At 43.3% G+C, this 16,456-nt stretch overlaps 1 protein-coding gene across 7 annotated transcripts in view; it reads right to left on the reverse strand.

Annotated features, from left to right (window-relative positions):
- The window catches only part of L3MBTL3 (L3MBTL histone methyl-lysine binding protein 3), a 119,876-nt gene extending 103,638 nt beyond the window's left edge, over window positions 1–16,238 (reverse strand). For 3 of the 7 annotated variants that reach the window (XM_027603584.2, XM_027603585.2, XM_027603580.2), the window contains exons 1-2: window positions 16,151–16,222; window positions 12,539–12,616 (exon numbers count right to left, since the gene is read on the reverse strand). The gene's annotated coding sequence lies outside the window, so the exon portion shown is untranslated. Of the gene's footprint in view, window positions 1–12,538; window positions 12,617–14,150; window positions 14,440–15,080; window positions 15,301–15,337; window positions 15,358–16,150 lie in introns of those variants that run through there. The other 4 variants (XM_027603586.2, XM_027603583.2, XM_027603582.2 and 1 more) reach the window with 4 other exon arrangements.
- Window positions 16,239–16,456: the final 218 nt, after the last annotated feature.

A 16,456-nucleotide genomic window follows, 5' to 3' on the forward strand; every position in this document is an offset into this window, starting at 1 on the left:
TTATCTTGCAGAGACATGACTCTGAATGAGACATGCCATGAAGCTGAGGGGCAAGGGCAAGTTGCCTGGACCAGCCATGGTCCAGGGATGCTCTTACTCAGAGCACTTAGTCTTAGTCCATGGCCACCATAAGGAAAGAGATAAACCATTGTTTCTCGTGAAGAAATGAAACAAACAAAATTAACTGCTAGTTGATTCTAGTGTTGATGACAGAATGAGGGGAATATGGAAATGTTTATGAAAGCGCTAGGCCCTAGCCACAAAATAGAAGTTTCAGATAAATTAAAGACTGAAATGTCAAATGCAATGATGACTCAGACACATTGTGTGAACAAAACTACCAAATGCTCCAAAAGGAAGTAAGTAGAAAAGATGTGTGAATTTGTTTCAATAAGTGCTCCAGACAGTACAAAAATTGCTCATCAAGCAAGATAAGTAGTTAAGGTCTAGAGACAGCATTTACATTTTTCAGTTATACTTTAGTAATCTGAAGGAAGGAATTGTATGTTACAATGAGTTTTTTTTTCAAGTTGAGAACTGGCGATTGCCTTGGGATATATCCTTCACAAATGTCAAGAATCTACTGTTATCTTATTTTGTCTAGAGATAAGCAGAGTTTGTGTGTCCTTCATAATCCCCCCTTCATACAATCCCTTCATTCATATCTGCCACTAAGTGGATAAAACAAGCGGTGGCTCGAGTGAGGGGCATGGACGCCCCCAGTGCTGAGCTCCTATAGTGGAGTCAAGGTGAAGAACCTGCCTAGCACTGAGATGAAGACAACAGTCTCTTGAGAGATAAGCCACCCAATCCAGGATGCTCAAAATCAAGTGAAAGAGTGGGCACTGCCTATAAACCAAAAGTCTGGATCTGCAGATAAAGTGAGAAATAAAGATTATTAAGAAAAGGAGCTAACTATAGCTGGGCCATTCCTGCTCAGACCATGGTTTTAAAATAGTATATTTAAAAGAATGGCTAGTTAATGTTCACTAAGAGCAGTTAAATAGTTTTAATAATCTTACAGTGGCTTTTTTAGAGTTACATTTTATAGCTTTACAGTTAACAGGCGTGTTCTTCAAAAATAAGGTACAGAGAGGATATGGCCATGAGTTGGAAGTGGTTATAAAATGGGGATAAACATCACCTCAAAAGCAGAATCGGATTAAAATTCTGTCACTCAGATGACAGAACTGAGATATCAGTTTTAATCAGTTTGGGTTAAAAGGACAACCTACCTTTTGTAAAGAGTCAGGAATGCTAACCCTAAAATAATCATCAGGAACCAAACAAAAATGCCAATTATGCAGAAGATAGACAGCAATGAGATCCAGAGCAACATACATCCATGAGAAAAGTCAATCTCTACTGTGCGAATCCAACGCCTTGTTGCTATGCTGCCCACTTTAATACCATCAACTGAAGCTGGCTTTTTGTTTACTTTGTAGAAATCATCTGTCCCTAACTGAATGCTCTTATCTGGCACAGTGTGACCTACAAAAAGTCCTAATGTCACGATTCGGTAACACCACCGAAAAAGCCTCTCTTCACTGCTAACCACCTTCTTAATGTGGCTTATAAAACTGTTTTGAGGCTCCCTATCCTCACCCACCTTGCTCCTTGTCATCCTGTCACAGGCACAAATTAAATACTTCATGGATCATCCCCAAAACCTGCCACGCACTCATCAGTTCCCCCTTCTATCCTTCGCCCTTTCAACTGCTTCCTTCTTCTTTCCTCCTCTTCATTTCACTTTGCAAAATCTGACAACTGCCTACTCAGTAACCTCAGACCAGTTAGCTCTGGAAGTCTCAATTCCCCCACCTATAAAGTGTGGAGAAGGGAACCTTTCTTCATTGGGCAATGGTAAGTAAGGTTCCATGAGATAAATCAGATAATACCTTAGCCTAGTGCCTATCACACAGTAAGCAGTCAATAAAATGTTAGCTTTTTATTATAATTATCTGGTTTAACAATTACGTGAGTTCATGAACGCTGCTCAAGTGATCTTAAAAAAATTAGACGGTGATTTTTGTTTCTCTCATTTGACTGTATTTCTGTGGTATCTCTTACGGTAGGCCACCTGTTCAAAATCTAAATATCACAAGATTCAAGATCACTCCATAAAAGCAGATATTTTATTGTTAATAATATCTCATATTTACATAGCTCCAGAAAAGACTACTAGCTCTTAACCCTCTTCACCTATTCTGCCCACCCCCCACTTTCCTCCCCTTTGGCAACTAGCAGTTTGTTCTCTATATTTGCGAGTCTGTTTTCTTTTATTTGTTCGTTTGTTTTTTTAGATTCCACAGACAAGTGAAATCATGGGGTTTCTGTCTTTCTCTGACTTATTTCACTTAGCCTAATACCCTCTAGGTCCATCCATGTTGTTGCGGATGGCAAGATCTCATTCTTTCTGATGGCTGAGTAATATTCCACTGTGTGTGTGTGTGTGTGTGTGTGTGTGTGTACACACACACACACACACACACACACACATATATCTCACATCTTCTTTACCCATTCATCTATGGATACTTGGATTGTTTCCATAGCTTGTCTATTATAAGTAATGCCACTATAAACACAGGGGTGCATATACCTTTTCAAATTAGTATTTTTTGTTTTCTTTGGGTAAATACCTGGGAGTGGAATTACTGGATCGTATAGTATTTTTATTTTTTAATTTTTTGAGGAACTTCCATACTGTTTTCCATGGTGGCGGCACCAAATTGCATTCGCACCAACAGTGCACATGAGGGCTCCCTTTATTCTACATGCTCACCAACACTTAGGATTTCCTGTCTTTTTTATACTAGCCATTCTGACTGGTATGAGCTGCTATCTCACTGTGGTTTTGATTTGCATTTCCTGGATGGTTACTGATGTCAAGCATCTTTCATTCGTCCACTGGCCATGTGCAAATCTACTTTGGAAAAATGTCTATTCAAGTCCTCTGCCCATCATTTAATTGGATTGGGTTTTTCTGGTGTTGAGTTGTGTAAGTTCTTTACATACTTTGGATATTAACCCCTTATTAGATATATCATTTACAAATACCTCCTTCCGTTCAGTAGGATGCCTTTTTGTTTTGTTATTGGTTTCCTTTTCTGTTTAAAAGCTTTTTATTTGGTGTAGTCCCAACAGTTTATTTTTGCTTTTGTTTCCCTTGACTATTACCTTTCTTCATAGGACAATAGCTCCAAAGTGATGGATAAGGGTCTGCCATACCGGGAAGGAGTTGGGCCTGAAGGCCAGGCTCTCTCTGCCACTATGCTGGTCTGACTATACACTGCAGGCCAGGCTAAGGCTTTGCAACAAAACTAGATGAAAGGCCACAGCAACATTTCCCAGTCTGTTCCTCAAAACACAACCTTTGGGAGACCACTGATTCCTGTCCTATGATACAAAGTTTTTTTGTTGAGAGAGGGGTGGAATACCCCGGGGGTCTTCAGGACATGTACAGTGCATATCAGTAGCAGTGTGGCGATCTGTGAAGTACTGGACAAGCCAAAGCTTCCCACGGTCACCTTGCTTTGTGACTCTATTATCACAGTGCATTGAATTCCATGGAGTCCCTCACGCCCCCACCCCTGGCCTTTGGGAAAATGCTGAGCCACGGAAAATAAATTCAGGAAATAACATGAAAGTCGGTAGTATTTTACAGGAATAAAATTGATTCATCTTCACGTTAGATTCAGCTACGAATGCTACCTTCGGACCCTTGTTCCCCACCTGCATCTGAGTGGTGAGATTCATAGTATCTAAGCCTGGAGAATGCCCTCCGGACCTGCAGTCCTCGAAGTCCAGCCTGGAGAAAGTGATCCTGAGAAAGATATGGCCTCTGACTCCTAGGCCTGTCTACTGTTTTCTGATTTCCTCTCTGATGGCCTGCACCTTCATGACCTCAGAGAGTTACACAGCCTGTAGGGGGAAAACTCACAAGCACACGGCTACAAAGGGGTGACCGAACAACAAAAAAAAAAGCCCAAGATACATGAAGGAGATACAGACATACCAGAGCAGAGGAGTCTCTTCCATGCATTGTCATTTTTTTCTTTTTAATATTTTATTTATTTGACAGAGAGAGACACAGCAAGAGAGGGAACACAAGCAGGGGGAGTGGGAGAGGGAGAAGCAGGCTTCCCGCTGAGCAGGGAGCCTGATGCGGGGCTCGATCCCAGGACCCCGGGATCATGACCTGAGCCGAAGGCAGATGCTGAACGACTGAGCCACCCAGGTGCCCCCCTCACAGCTACCTCTTAAGACTGATTACATTTAACAGGCAAGAAAATTGAGGTCATCCAGCCAAGAAACAAACTTTTATCTCCCAAGACAGTGCCCCTCAGACTCTACTGCAGGGCCCAGCATGTTGTATTTTACTCAATACAGAAGCCAATCTAGTGCGATGGTGACAAGCACGGGCTCTGGAGCCCCAGAGCACTTGGGTTTGAGTCCTAGCCTCATAATTTCCCAACTACTGCATAATCCTGGGCAGGGTACCTAACCTCTCTTGAGCCTTAGGCTCCTTCATCAAGAAAATGGAACGGGAATATCTACTTTACAGAGCTGTAAAAACGTGTGTTTCAATCATGCACGCTAAGAGTGTTTTGCACATGGTAGACATGCAGTACATGGAGCCACAGATATTTTGAAGAAAATAAAACAAACAGCTCTCCAGTGTCCACATTCCCTCCAGGCACCAGTTTGCCCAATATCTGAAGCATACCAGGGCAGGGGAATGATAACTGCAAAGGCCAAGACCTCTGCACCACAAAGCCCTAAATGATTTCTCCCGAGTCCAGAGGTGAAGGTGAAGAAAAATGGGAGGTTAAGAATAATAGTAAGACTCTGGATTTCAACGACATGTAAACTTTCAAAATGAATTTGGGAAGGTGATATAAGGTCAATAACTCTTAGTTTTGCCACACTCTTATAAAGAAAAGAACGTTATAACAACCAAAAAAAGTCAGAAGGACATAATCTCTGAATGATGACCCAAGAGTAGACCATTGGCAACCTTATGGATATTTTGGCTGAGGAGGTATAAAAGCTTCCTCACATACCAACTGTGGTTCCAGGTCCTGTGAAAGGCCCATGGGAGAAAGAGAGTCCTTCTCTTTACAAGTACTGGAGTATGTGTATGTGATATGCCAGAAGAGAGACTAGGAGGAGAAAATCTATACCCCCATCACAATACTTCTGACATTGTATCATGATCATCGACTTAGACGAGGCTTTGGAGGAAAGGGACATTGATTTATTCATTTCCTTATCCCTGATGAATACCCATTGTAGGTATCAATACAATTTATCAAATGAATGAATAAAAGAGAAGGGGAAAATGCAACAGACTAGTTGTGGGTGGGAATTAGGGAGGGGGAAATCAGAAAAAAATATCAAATTCATTTGTCCATCTATCTCATATTCTTCAGTGAAATTCTAACTCACAGCTAGGCTGCTAAGTATTTACTTGCTTTGTTGGCAGAAGCGTAACATTGCTGCTCCAAGAAACCCTCCTTATTTAAGTGTCAGTGGAGGACACATCAAAAGAAGTTAAATTCAAACCTCTTAAACAGGCTTATTCAATAAGGATAAGAGAAAAATCTAAACTCACACTTGAAGCATCTCTCAACAAACACATATTGCTACAAAGAAAAATCTTCCTTTCAAATCAAGCATGACAGATACCAGCTTTGATATTCTACTCACCCGCCTGATAAGAACTCTGAATCACACACATACTGGAATTGAGATCCCGTTGTGGAGAGATGTAAAATTTTGCCCCCAGGGCCCAAGTTCATAGATTTTCGGCAGGCAAAACTCTAGATCATTTCCATGTGAGAAATGAAATCTCAGTACCATCAAGAACAAACAAATCCTTGAGTATCTGGGTCTTCTGTCCACACCTACCCTCATATAGTAGATGACTAAGGGGCAACTAATCTATGCTTCCTTTAAATATGAAATCGCTTATAGGATGGTTCCTAAGTCTTATTGATATTTTTTCAAAACCCCTATCTCCTGGCCATATTTTAATGACAATGATCCTATTCATGCAGCCATGGTTTATCTGATTTGCTACCTTTTCTGCCATGGAGATTATACACAAAGGGGTAGTCACCGAAGGCAACCTTTACAAAATCTCAACTTCCTGCCTTCCCGCTTGTTACTGTAAGAAGGATGAATTATTTGAGATTCTGTGGCCTAACCTACTTACTTCCTCTAAAGGAGGAACAGAAAATGAAAAATGCCTTTCAAGAAAAAAAAATGTACATAGAAAACGAAATCACAAACTGACATTAACAGGCCTATGGCATATTTAATATACTCTCATCAAATGCTTGTATTGGAAGTTCATTTTCAGTGTACAGAGTGTAATATATCTCAATTTGAAGCAAAAATATCCTGACAGGTGCTATCATATCATCAACATCACTACACTAATAGAGTCATAATAGAAATTTTACACCCATTAAAGGGACTCAAAGGACATAAAAAGAACGAGAACCTGTCTGACACAGATATGTCCATGTTTATGCAAAACATGCATGAACTCAAAAAAGAAAAACTAAAAGTAGTATCTTGTTCTTTTCTCTTATTTCATTTCATAATTTTTTAAATGCTAAAAGTAGCATCTTTTTCTTACTCCCCTTCATATTTTTATAGAACACAGAGCTAAAATTAAGAGATTTACACTTGATTTCTCTTTTGTATCTAATAAAGTAGATGTGACCAGATTTTATTTCTCTCACACGAGTCAAGTCTACAGGTTTATCTTGATAACCATTTGGAGCTAAACTCCTTATCAACAGATTGAACAGCTAGGCCTCAAATCCACCAAAGAAGAACACAAAGCAACAGGGTGAATTATTTAGACCACTTAACAACCTGACCACACTGATCTCTTAGGAATTTCAATTCACAGTTCAGGGTTCAGTCAGTGTAACAGATGAGGGGAAAATAATCAAATGATTTTGGTGCCTGAACAAGCCTACTCAAAATGTTCTACTGAAGTAGTTTAACGTTACAAAATTACACATAACACAAAGCTAGGGTCCAACCTTAAAACAGCCTGCCTGTAGTTAAGTGTTCAAAAAAGTTTACAGGGTGACAGAGCTTCATTAAAGGAGAAACAGTCTACTACCCTATGATCAATGCATGCAATGGTATCCTTCTAAGTCAGACTAAAGCTCTGCTTGATGGACCACAACTCATATACCGGAGATACTGACTCCCACTGTGACACAGAACCACCCAATGAATAAATAAATAGAGACTCTTCACTTCATCTGGCAAGCATGAGCATACTCTTCTAGTTAAAGAGTATAACAGTAACCATAGCACTGTTGTTGAATGTATTATTAGTCATATTTCCTGTTTTCTTTTTTTTTTTAAATTTTGATTCCAGCACTCTACACTCAGCCCTGCCCCCAGCTTCTCCCCACCAATATCTCTATCCCTCAATTTAATTTTTTTCTTTCCTTTTGTAATCCTGCCTTCTGAGTAAATTCCATCATCTTTTGTGTTCACTTTAATAAATTTAGGTCCCACCCTTTCTATTGACGGACTGGTCTACATTTTTTTGAGAACTAACCCTACTGCCTCATCTATTCGCTTCCTACAAAGAACAAGTGAAACCTCTTTACAAATAAGCCCAGCAATTCTCATACCTAATCTGAGTTATGTTTTCTTAACAGTTTGTGATCATTTCAAGGCCATGAGCCAGACCAAGGTGTTCTTTTCAGTATAATTCAGTAGTTGGTCTTTTCCCAATTCTTGGTTTAAAAAAGAAAAAAAGAAAGGAAAGTGAAGAGATAAGTTTTCTATTATTTTTGCTATTGCTTATCTTAGTAAACAAATGTATAAGAGTAAATACATTAATCTGGAAATGTGTTTTCTTAAAAACATTCTAGGAATTACTTTTTTGAAAATCAGAAACCTAAAGACATAACAACACAATCATAAGCCAGTATCAATTTCCCTGGTCCTACCTTTCAAACAGCATGATATGAACTTAGACAAGTTGCTATCTCTGAGCACCAGTTTGCTCTAAAAGTGAAATAATAATACCAACTGCACAAGGTTAGAGAAAGTATGAGAGATAATACTCAGTGCCTACACTAGCACCTGGGCAGACAGAAGGCACTCAATAAGTATTGGTTGGACACATAAATAAGGGAATGAAGGAATGAAAGAATATAAAGTGCCTAGCTAGCTCAATGCCTGACATTCAGAAGGCACTCAATATACAATTATACTTAATATATCAACACCTGGCAGTGTTTTGCAGAGGACACCCCACCTCCCAGGTCTTTACCTCAGCAATACATTTAAGGCCACATCCAGTGGTATCACCCTAGTACTCACTGCATTCATCTCTACCTTTCCGGAGCACAAGCACTGAACTGTGGCTTTGTTTTGTTAGTCACCACTGTACGGTATGTGGTGCAGGTTATTTCCTCAACTAGAATTACAAACACATGGAGGCCAAGGTCTGCTGCTTCTTTGTAGCCCTAACCCATTCATTCATTCGGCCCTGTTCTAAGTGAAGATTATGTGAACCACTACCCAACTGAGACTTCCAAAAAAACAGGTGCTCAATAAATATTTGTTGACAGACACAAAACACTAGCTTACAGGAAGAATAATAATAAAGGAAACATTTTACTATCACATATAATATACATGTAATTCCTCCAATCGCTGCCCAACTAACCAATTCTAGGTCCACTTTTTTTTTTTTTTAAAGATTTTATTTATTTATTTGAGAGAGAGAGAGAATGAGAGAGAGAGAGCACGAGAGGGAAGAGGGTCAGAGGGAGAAGCAGACTCCCTGCTGAGCAGGGAGCCCGATGCGGGACTCGATCCCGGGACTCCAGGATCATGACCTGAGCCGAAGGCAGTCGCTTAACCAACTGAGCCACCCAGGCGCCCTCTAGGTCCACTTCTAAGGAAGTTCTCTCATCCAAGATCACCCAACTTCACTCAAAAAAAAAAAAAAAAAAAAAAAAAAAAGTCCTGTTCTTTCCCCCAAACCACCCTGTCTCATCAAGGGGGAATTTCTTAAACGTCTTTCTCAATTTGACTTCATAAATCAAACTCAGTTACATTATAAGGGTACCCTTTTCCTGGTGTTTTGCTTTCATCCACTTGCTGCATAGCTGTTGCTACAATCAGTACAAAGTAGTTCATAATGTGCCACTGTTTACCCATATCCTCATGTGTCAGTAAAATAATTTAACTTACTAAAGAGACAACCTGAGAATATTCTCATTGGATAATGAGGTCCTTTACAAAATATATTTTCTTCGGATGCCCTGAATTTCAAGACGCCATATACAAATATACACACATACGAAGGTATAAGTAGTTCTCTTTAAATACACTGCCTCCCAAATAAGTGGTCTCTTTAAATACAGTGTCCCCCAAATTCTTGTGAGGAATGGGTTCCTCAATGGGAGCAAGAAGAGCAATCTACACCAGAAAGTTATCTTTGTGAACACACTAGTCAAAGAAGAAAAGAACTGCCCAAACCCATCACCATCACCGGATATATAATTCAGAAATTCCATATCATGGGTAAAGAGCTTTTTATTAATTTCTGAAGACTAAGCATTAAAAAGGGGATGGAATATTGTGCCACGTATATACAATTATATGGCATTGTACTGCTCAGTCAACCCAGGAATCTGTTCCCTGACTCACCAGCTCCCAAGAGTGCTGGGTCCCTTGTTCTTTCCTACTGGTACCAAGTGCAGCTTGGTTCTTAACAGAGCTCAGAGCTGTGTCCACTACTGGGGTGAGGGTCTAGGTAGGGAACTCAAGGGCAAAGACCTAGTCTTTTGGTGTTCAGCACTATAAGAGCTCAAGAAAAATTAGTTAACTAGGAGAAACACTGCAAGAGGGATCACTCAGGTTACTCATCCTCTGAACCCCAAGGGTACCTTGTCCCATACCACATAAAGTAACTTCTCTTATAAATTTCCCATCTTAACTATATCTGCCACAAAAAGCCTGGGTTGAAATATATATTCTTAGAGGGGCGCCTGGGTGGCTCGGTCATTAAGTGTCTGCCTTCAGCTCAGGTCATGATCCCAGGGTCCTGGGACTGAGACCAGCATCAGGCTCTCTGCTCCACGGGAAGCCTGCTTCTCCCTCTCCCACTCACCCTGCTTGTGTTCCCTCTCTCACTGTGTCTCTCTCCATCAAATAAATAAATAAAATCTTAAAAAAGAAAGAAAGAAAGAAAGAAATATATATTCCTAGAAATAAACTACCAAACAAACTAGGGGAAACGATTCAAGAACCAACCCTCAATTACTCAAGAACTAATTCAACAGGACACATATTTCTTCTTCCCTCCACTATTGGGTTTTTGAATTCTTAGAACATTGATTGGATAATCTATAAGAGAAGAGAGATGAACTAAAACTAAAACTTGTCAGGGTTTGTCAAATTCAGTATCAGCAAATTGAGAATGATGACAGACAATACCTGACTTTTTTTTTCTTATCTCGATAATAGGCGGTTAGTTATAATTAGAATAAAGTAGCTAAGGGGTCTAGAAAACCCAAGTGGAGTGGGGGGAAAGCCCTGCATGGACCTTTCCCTAAATCCAGTCATTTGCAGGACCCATTTTCTGACCCCTAGAGTATAAAATCTTACTACCCCAGTTACCTATTTTCTCATGCTCATTTCCCAGCAGACTCACACAACTAAAATATTAATTACAGTACATGAATTCCCCTCATACCAACCCTTCTACTCTCACTACCCTCCCATTTCTACAATTAGGCATCATTTTAAATTTGATTTATTTCACTTACTCCTACCTATTAAATGACTAGACTGGGATAAATAAATTTCAGTTTATATTCAGCATCATGTTAAAACATGGTCCCTTCCTGCAATGAACCAATGCTATTAAAGATAAACTACTTTTTTTCCTAAAGAAAAGAAATATCCCCTGGAAGTACTGTGACAAGTCCACATAATATATATACCAGAAACCAATCTCATAATTTTAGCCAGGATTTAAATCACTCAGTTCTGCCCTTTACAACCTACTTCCTGCCCTTGACAAAACCTGACTAAGGTAAAATGGTAATATGACTACCAAACATTTGAATAAGGCTTTATAGTTCTCAAAACCTTATTTTATCCTTTCAACAAAGGAAGTGAAGCAAGCACTGTTGCCCCCATTTTCCAGATGGGGAAATCTAGGCTGAAAGAGGTAAAGTGACTGATACAATGTGATACATTTAGAGGCCAAACTGTCTTCTGATTCCCACTTCAGCACTCTATCCAGAGCCAGAGTGATTCCCCAAATGAAGAAAAACAGTCACTGTCTTCCACTCAGCATTTCTAAACATGAAACTCAGCATCCTAGGAAACACCTTCTACTCTGCTTGCACTCTACTTCTGTCTGCATGATCCTGGAGTTGCTCTCGCCCCACTGTCTCTGTTGCATCATCCACATGGACCCAATCTATTTATTTGGCTACTTACACCATTCAAGACCATCCACAAGCAGAAAATGGCAATAAACTCCTGTTAACAATCATTTTACACCAGTAACTATTCAGTGTTGACATCTAGGTCATAGTTATCCTGGTTCCAAGAGCCCAATGAGGATTATTAGTCCTACTAATAAAAGGTAGGACTAATTGATTTTGTTTTATATGTTTTTCCCAAACAAGAATTAGCAACTCCTTTAATACTTAAGACAGACCAAATGTAAAGAAGCAAAAAAGAAGAGGAAAAAAATTAAATCGGGGGTGGGGGGGTGTGGGGGGGTGGAGGTATAAATAGAAAGCACTAGAGTAGCACAAATATACTTTGATGGTTTACCTACAGAGGGCTGCCCTCTTTGCTAGAGAACAACCTTCGTCCTGAAAATAGGCCCTGAATTACTAGACATAAACCAGCAAGCACCCTCCAAAATTACCAAAGGGACCTTATTAGATAACAGCTATATACTCTGTGGAGATATGTTCAAAAGTTGACAAGTCTATGCTAACACGCTGGAAAGTCACAGCCCTTTGGCATGATATTTGGCACAAGCTGGCCCACACTGGATTTAAGCCACAAAAGTTGAATTACTTAAATGCCCCAAAACTCTTGTTGTAAATTTCACCTACAAAATTTTAACAAGTTCCAGAATCTTCCATATCACTGTGTTACAACAGTTACATTAACTTACAAGTGCTTTGTTCTAGTTTTCCCATTTTTTCAATTCCAAAGAACAAAACTACTTGCTTTCAGTAGAAAACAGGTACAACTGAAATGAAAATTAAGAATCTATTAAAAGAGTCAGTCCAAAAATTATCCAGGACAATCTTGAAACTTTTCCTAATGTTTTATTTACTTGAGCCTCAATTACACTTCACGTCAAGGCTTTCATGCATTCAAAACAGCCCCCACAAAATGATGCTTTTCTGCCAACCCTGTCCCACATTCTCCTTCCTGATCCCCAAGCGCAGCTTTTAACATTTGCAAATACACCAAGTAATTTGTTTCAACAAGCAAATCTTACCTAGTGGCAGTGAAGAAATAACTCCCCTGTAGTCTAGGATTGCTGTCCACCCCCAAGACTTCTCCTAAAGGTCCAGCACTAATTGAAAGAGAGGAAATATAAAATCAATGCTTTGTCATAAAAAAGAAGACTTCAAGTCCACAATTAATATGTCTAAATTTTGAATCACTGACTTATTGCATAATTTCACACAATACCACTCAGTATATTAAAAATAAAATAAACTAGTTCTGGATGAGATAAAATGGATTTTATCATTCATATCATTCCCTTTTCATAAATAACTAAATTAAAGATTCCCCCTTTGTATGACCAGCAGGTGAAATTTACAGGGATCATTTGATTCAACTTTAATTTTTCTCAGTGCTTTTATCTTTAAAAATTGAAGTTACTTTGCAGAACACACGCTAGCAAATGAATAGATATTATGTAAGCAGTTTTTCCCCATGTATGTAAATATTTAAATCACAACTTAAACAAAGTATTCAGAAATAATGTCTTAACCAGTGAAACAAAATTACACTCTTAGAACTAAAACGGACCTCTTATTTTATGACTGACTATATATAACGGCTCGGTTAAGAAACTAAACACCATCCTTTAATTATATTTATGAGAGAATAAAATGATCAGCTTATATAAAAGACAAATTTCAACCAAAGGTCTTTTTCATTTTTTTCGAAGTTTTAAACACTTTGTATTTTTATTAACATTCAAAATGAAACGACCTGCTGTGACTCCTGATTGATTAAAGATAAAGACAATAATAAATATAAAGACAAACTGTTTCTAACCCAGTTACGGACCCATCTCAAATCCCCGAATAAAAGCAAAGTGTTTTTCCCATATAAATGAAAAGGGATCGAAGCTACAGGCTCTGGGTCGTCAGAACTTATCTGCTCTCCAATTTACTAAACCTATTTCTCATCGGCATCCATTCACACAACATCTGGCTGCTCGCTCAGGTCCTCTAATTACTTCCACGTCTGAATGGACTACGTAGCTACCAGCAAAGGCCAAACTTTGCTGTCGGCCTTCCGAACTTAAAGATGCGTTTAACCACTAGAGGTCTCCCCTTGGCCAGTTTTGCATGTTCGCTATTTTGCTGCACTTGAAACTTTCCGGAGAAATGCTTTACTCGAGTCAGTGTTTTTCTAAAAACTTGCGCAAAAATCCACGCGACCAAATTAGCCAGTAGAGAGACTCTTGGGCTCCCCAAACCAATAAAGATATCACAAACAACGCTCTAGGAAAATCAAAATTAAAATTCGACGCACTCGCCTAGCCGTCGTCCGCCCCCCCGCCCCAAATCTTATTTCTCATCTCAGTTTCCCTTAACTTAAACTTAGAACAATTAAAAAATCTATTTTTGTTTCTGTAGACTTTGAATGATTTCTAATGCATTTTCTCTGGCGGTGGACCCGAGGTGGGAAAGGAGCGGGCCAAGGGATGCAGGGAGGGGGAAGGGCCGTGCTCACAGCGCCCGAGGAAGTTGCATAAGGAAAGAGACTCCGTTTTTTGGGTCCCCTCAAAAAAATCGGCGGGGAGGGGGAGGAAAAGGAAGCGGGGTGGGGGGGAAGGCGGGGAGGAGGGAAACTGAAGCGACGTTTACCTTCGTCTCCCCGTGGAAGGGTGGGGTAAGGGCTACGGTCTTCACGACCCCGGAGGGCGACTCGTTACCCCCACCTCTCTCCGAGCGCAGACGGACAAACAGATACCCCCACCCCTTCGCGGAGAAGGCGGCTAAGAAACCGCCTGCTTTTAAACTTTCTCTCACGGTCGCACTGTGGGCCATGCTTTGACCAGAAAGGGTGGGGGGGGTGTAATCAAAAGGCCTTTTTCTTTAAAGGTAATTAAAGTTTTACCACCAGCACAAAAGTTGCGTCCTCCCCCCGCCCGTGCCACCGTGCCCCCCCCCACCGCCTCCAGGGCTCACAAGTTTTCCTCCCTCCCCCCGCCACCAGCTCGCGGGGCGCGCGGCGGATGCCTCGGCTTCTGCGCTTCCCGATCCCCACCCCCGCCGGCCTCTACTTCCCCCCGCCCGGCCGCCGCGGCGTGAGGACGGCCCGCCGGGCCCAGGACGCGAGTGTGCAAAACCCATTATTCCGGAATGGCACACGCACGCGGCGCAAGGCGGGCGGCGGCCCGACCCGGACCCCTCTCTGCCTCCCCAATATAAGGGCGGCGTAAACAAGTTGCAGGAAAAGCAGCCCCGTGCCTCCCCCCAACCCGCCCGCCGCCCCGGCGCGGCCGCCGCCGCCGCCGCCCGCCGCTACCGCCGCCGCCGCCTCCCGACACACGCCCGCGCCCGCACCCTGGCCGGCGCGGCTCGGCACGGAGCGGGGCAAACGCCGCGACGGCGCGGGCTCCCGGCCCGGCCCGCGGCCCGCGCCCTCCCCCGCGCGGACGGCCGCGGCGGGCCCGCGCCGCCTTGCTTCCCGAAGCACTTTCCTGCCTCGGGCAGAAATAAACCGGAGGGTTTATTTTTGTGCAACTTTCCCAAAATGGCGGAAATTGGAGCTGATCTATATGAAATTCTCACACAGTCGGTCGGGAAGGGGGAGGCGGCGAGGAAGAAAACGCAAACTCTCGGCCGCCGAGCCCCGCCGCGGGTCCGCGAGTGTGTGCGTGCGTGTGAGTGTGCGTGTGCGCGGTGGGAGTCGGGGAGGCCTTTCCGCCGCGCACACACACAGCACACGCCGGGGAGACGCGCCTGCACATTCAACCAGTCCATTCTCCGCAGCCCGAGCGGGGAGAAAGTGGCCCGGCCTCTTTTCCCACTGCCTCGGTCTCCCGTACTTGTACTTCTCGCGCTCGCTCGCTCACTCGCTCGCTCTCCGGTGCGCGCCCGGCACAAAGGCCACACGGGCGGAGGGGGCCGCAGGGGCGGCGCGCGGAGCTCGCGCCTCCCGCCGCACCGATCCGCCGCCCCGGCCGCCCCCGCGCCCCCCCGCCGGCGCCCCCCGCCTCGGCGGCCGCGCTCGCCGCCCGGGCTGCAGCTCCACGGCGCCCACTCGGGCACGCACCCCGGCGGAGCCCGGCGGAGCCCGGCGCCGCCGCGCTCCCCCACCCCGCGCCCGGTGTCATGAAAGCGACCAAAGTGACAAGCTCGGGGGGCGCGGGGGAGGGGGCCCACACGCATCCCGCCGCCTGCGCGCCGGCGAGAGCCCGACGCGGCCGCCTCGCCCCGGCTCCCTTCAGCACGGCCCCCCACACCCTTCCCCGTGTGCGCGCAAAGAAAAAAATACAAGTCTCTCCTCCCCCCATTTTTTCCTTTCTCTTTTCTCTCTCTTTTGTTCCTCTTTCACACTCGCACTCACTACTTCAGAGTGAGATGCCCAGAGACTCCCCCTCCAGCCGTTTCCGAGTCACTTGCCCACTTTTTTTCCCCGGGATTAAGTTTTCTCCTCTTTCCCAGAGGCGCAGAGAAGTGGGGGAGAAACCCCTTCTGTCCTTTCCCCTCCCCTGATCTGTTTCACAAGACGAGGGTGCGCTTCCTTCTCTCTATAGGTCTCTTAACTTTCATCCTCACCCAGAAAAATAAATGAATGGCTTTTGCACGGACAAATCTTCTGATTAATTAGAGATTAGATCCGATCAACCGCTTCTTACCCCCAAATTTTCTCTTTTTTTTTTTCTCCGTCTCACGAGTAGTCCTGACAAATGGTCCAGGGCTGCGGGCGCAGTGCGCATGTGCGCGTAGAGTCAGGGCTGGGGAGAGGGGAAACTGCGCTGGTGCTGGTGCCGCCGCGGCCGCCGCCGCTGCCGGGGAGGCTCGCGCTGGCTTCCCTGTTACTGCTACTGCGCCTTCGCCGCTGGAAAGCAGCAATAAAGCCGGTTGGCAAATCAGCTGCCCGCAGATAGTGTTTCAGGTGCATCTTTTCAGTACCCTTGTCACCGGCTCAGGGCTGGTGCCAG

The sequence above is a fragment of the Zalophus californianus genome, chromosome 7 (assembly GCF_009762305.2).
Source record: "Zalophus californianus isolate mZalCal1 chromosome 7, mZalCal1.pri.v2, whole genome shotgun sequence".
Lineage (NCBI taxonomy): Eukaryota > Metazoa > Chordata > Mammalia > Carnivora > Otariidae > Zalophus > Zalophus californianus.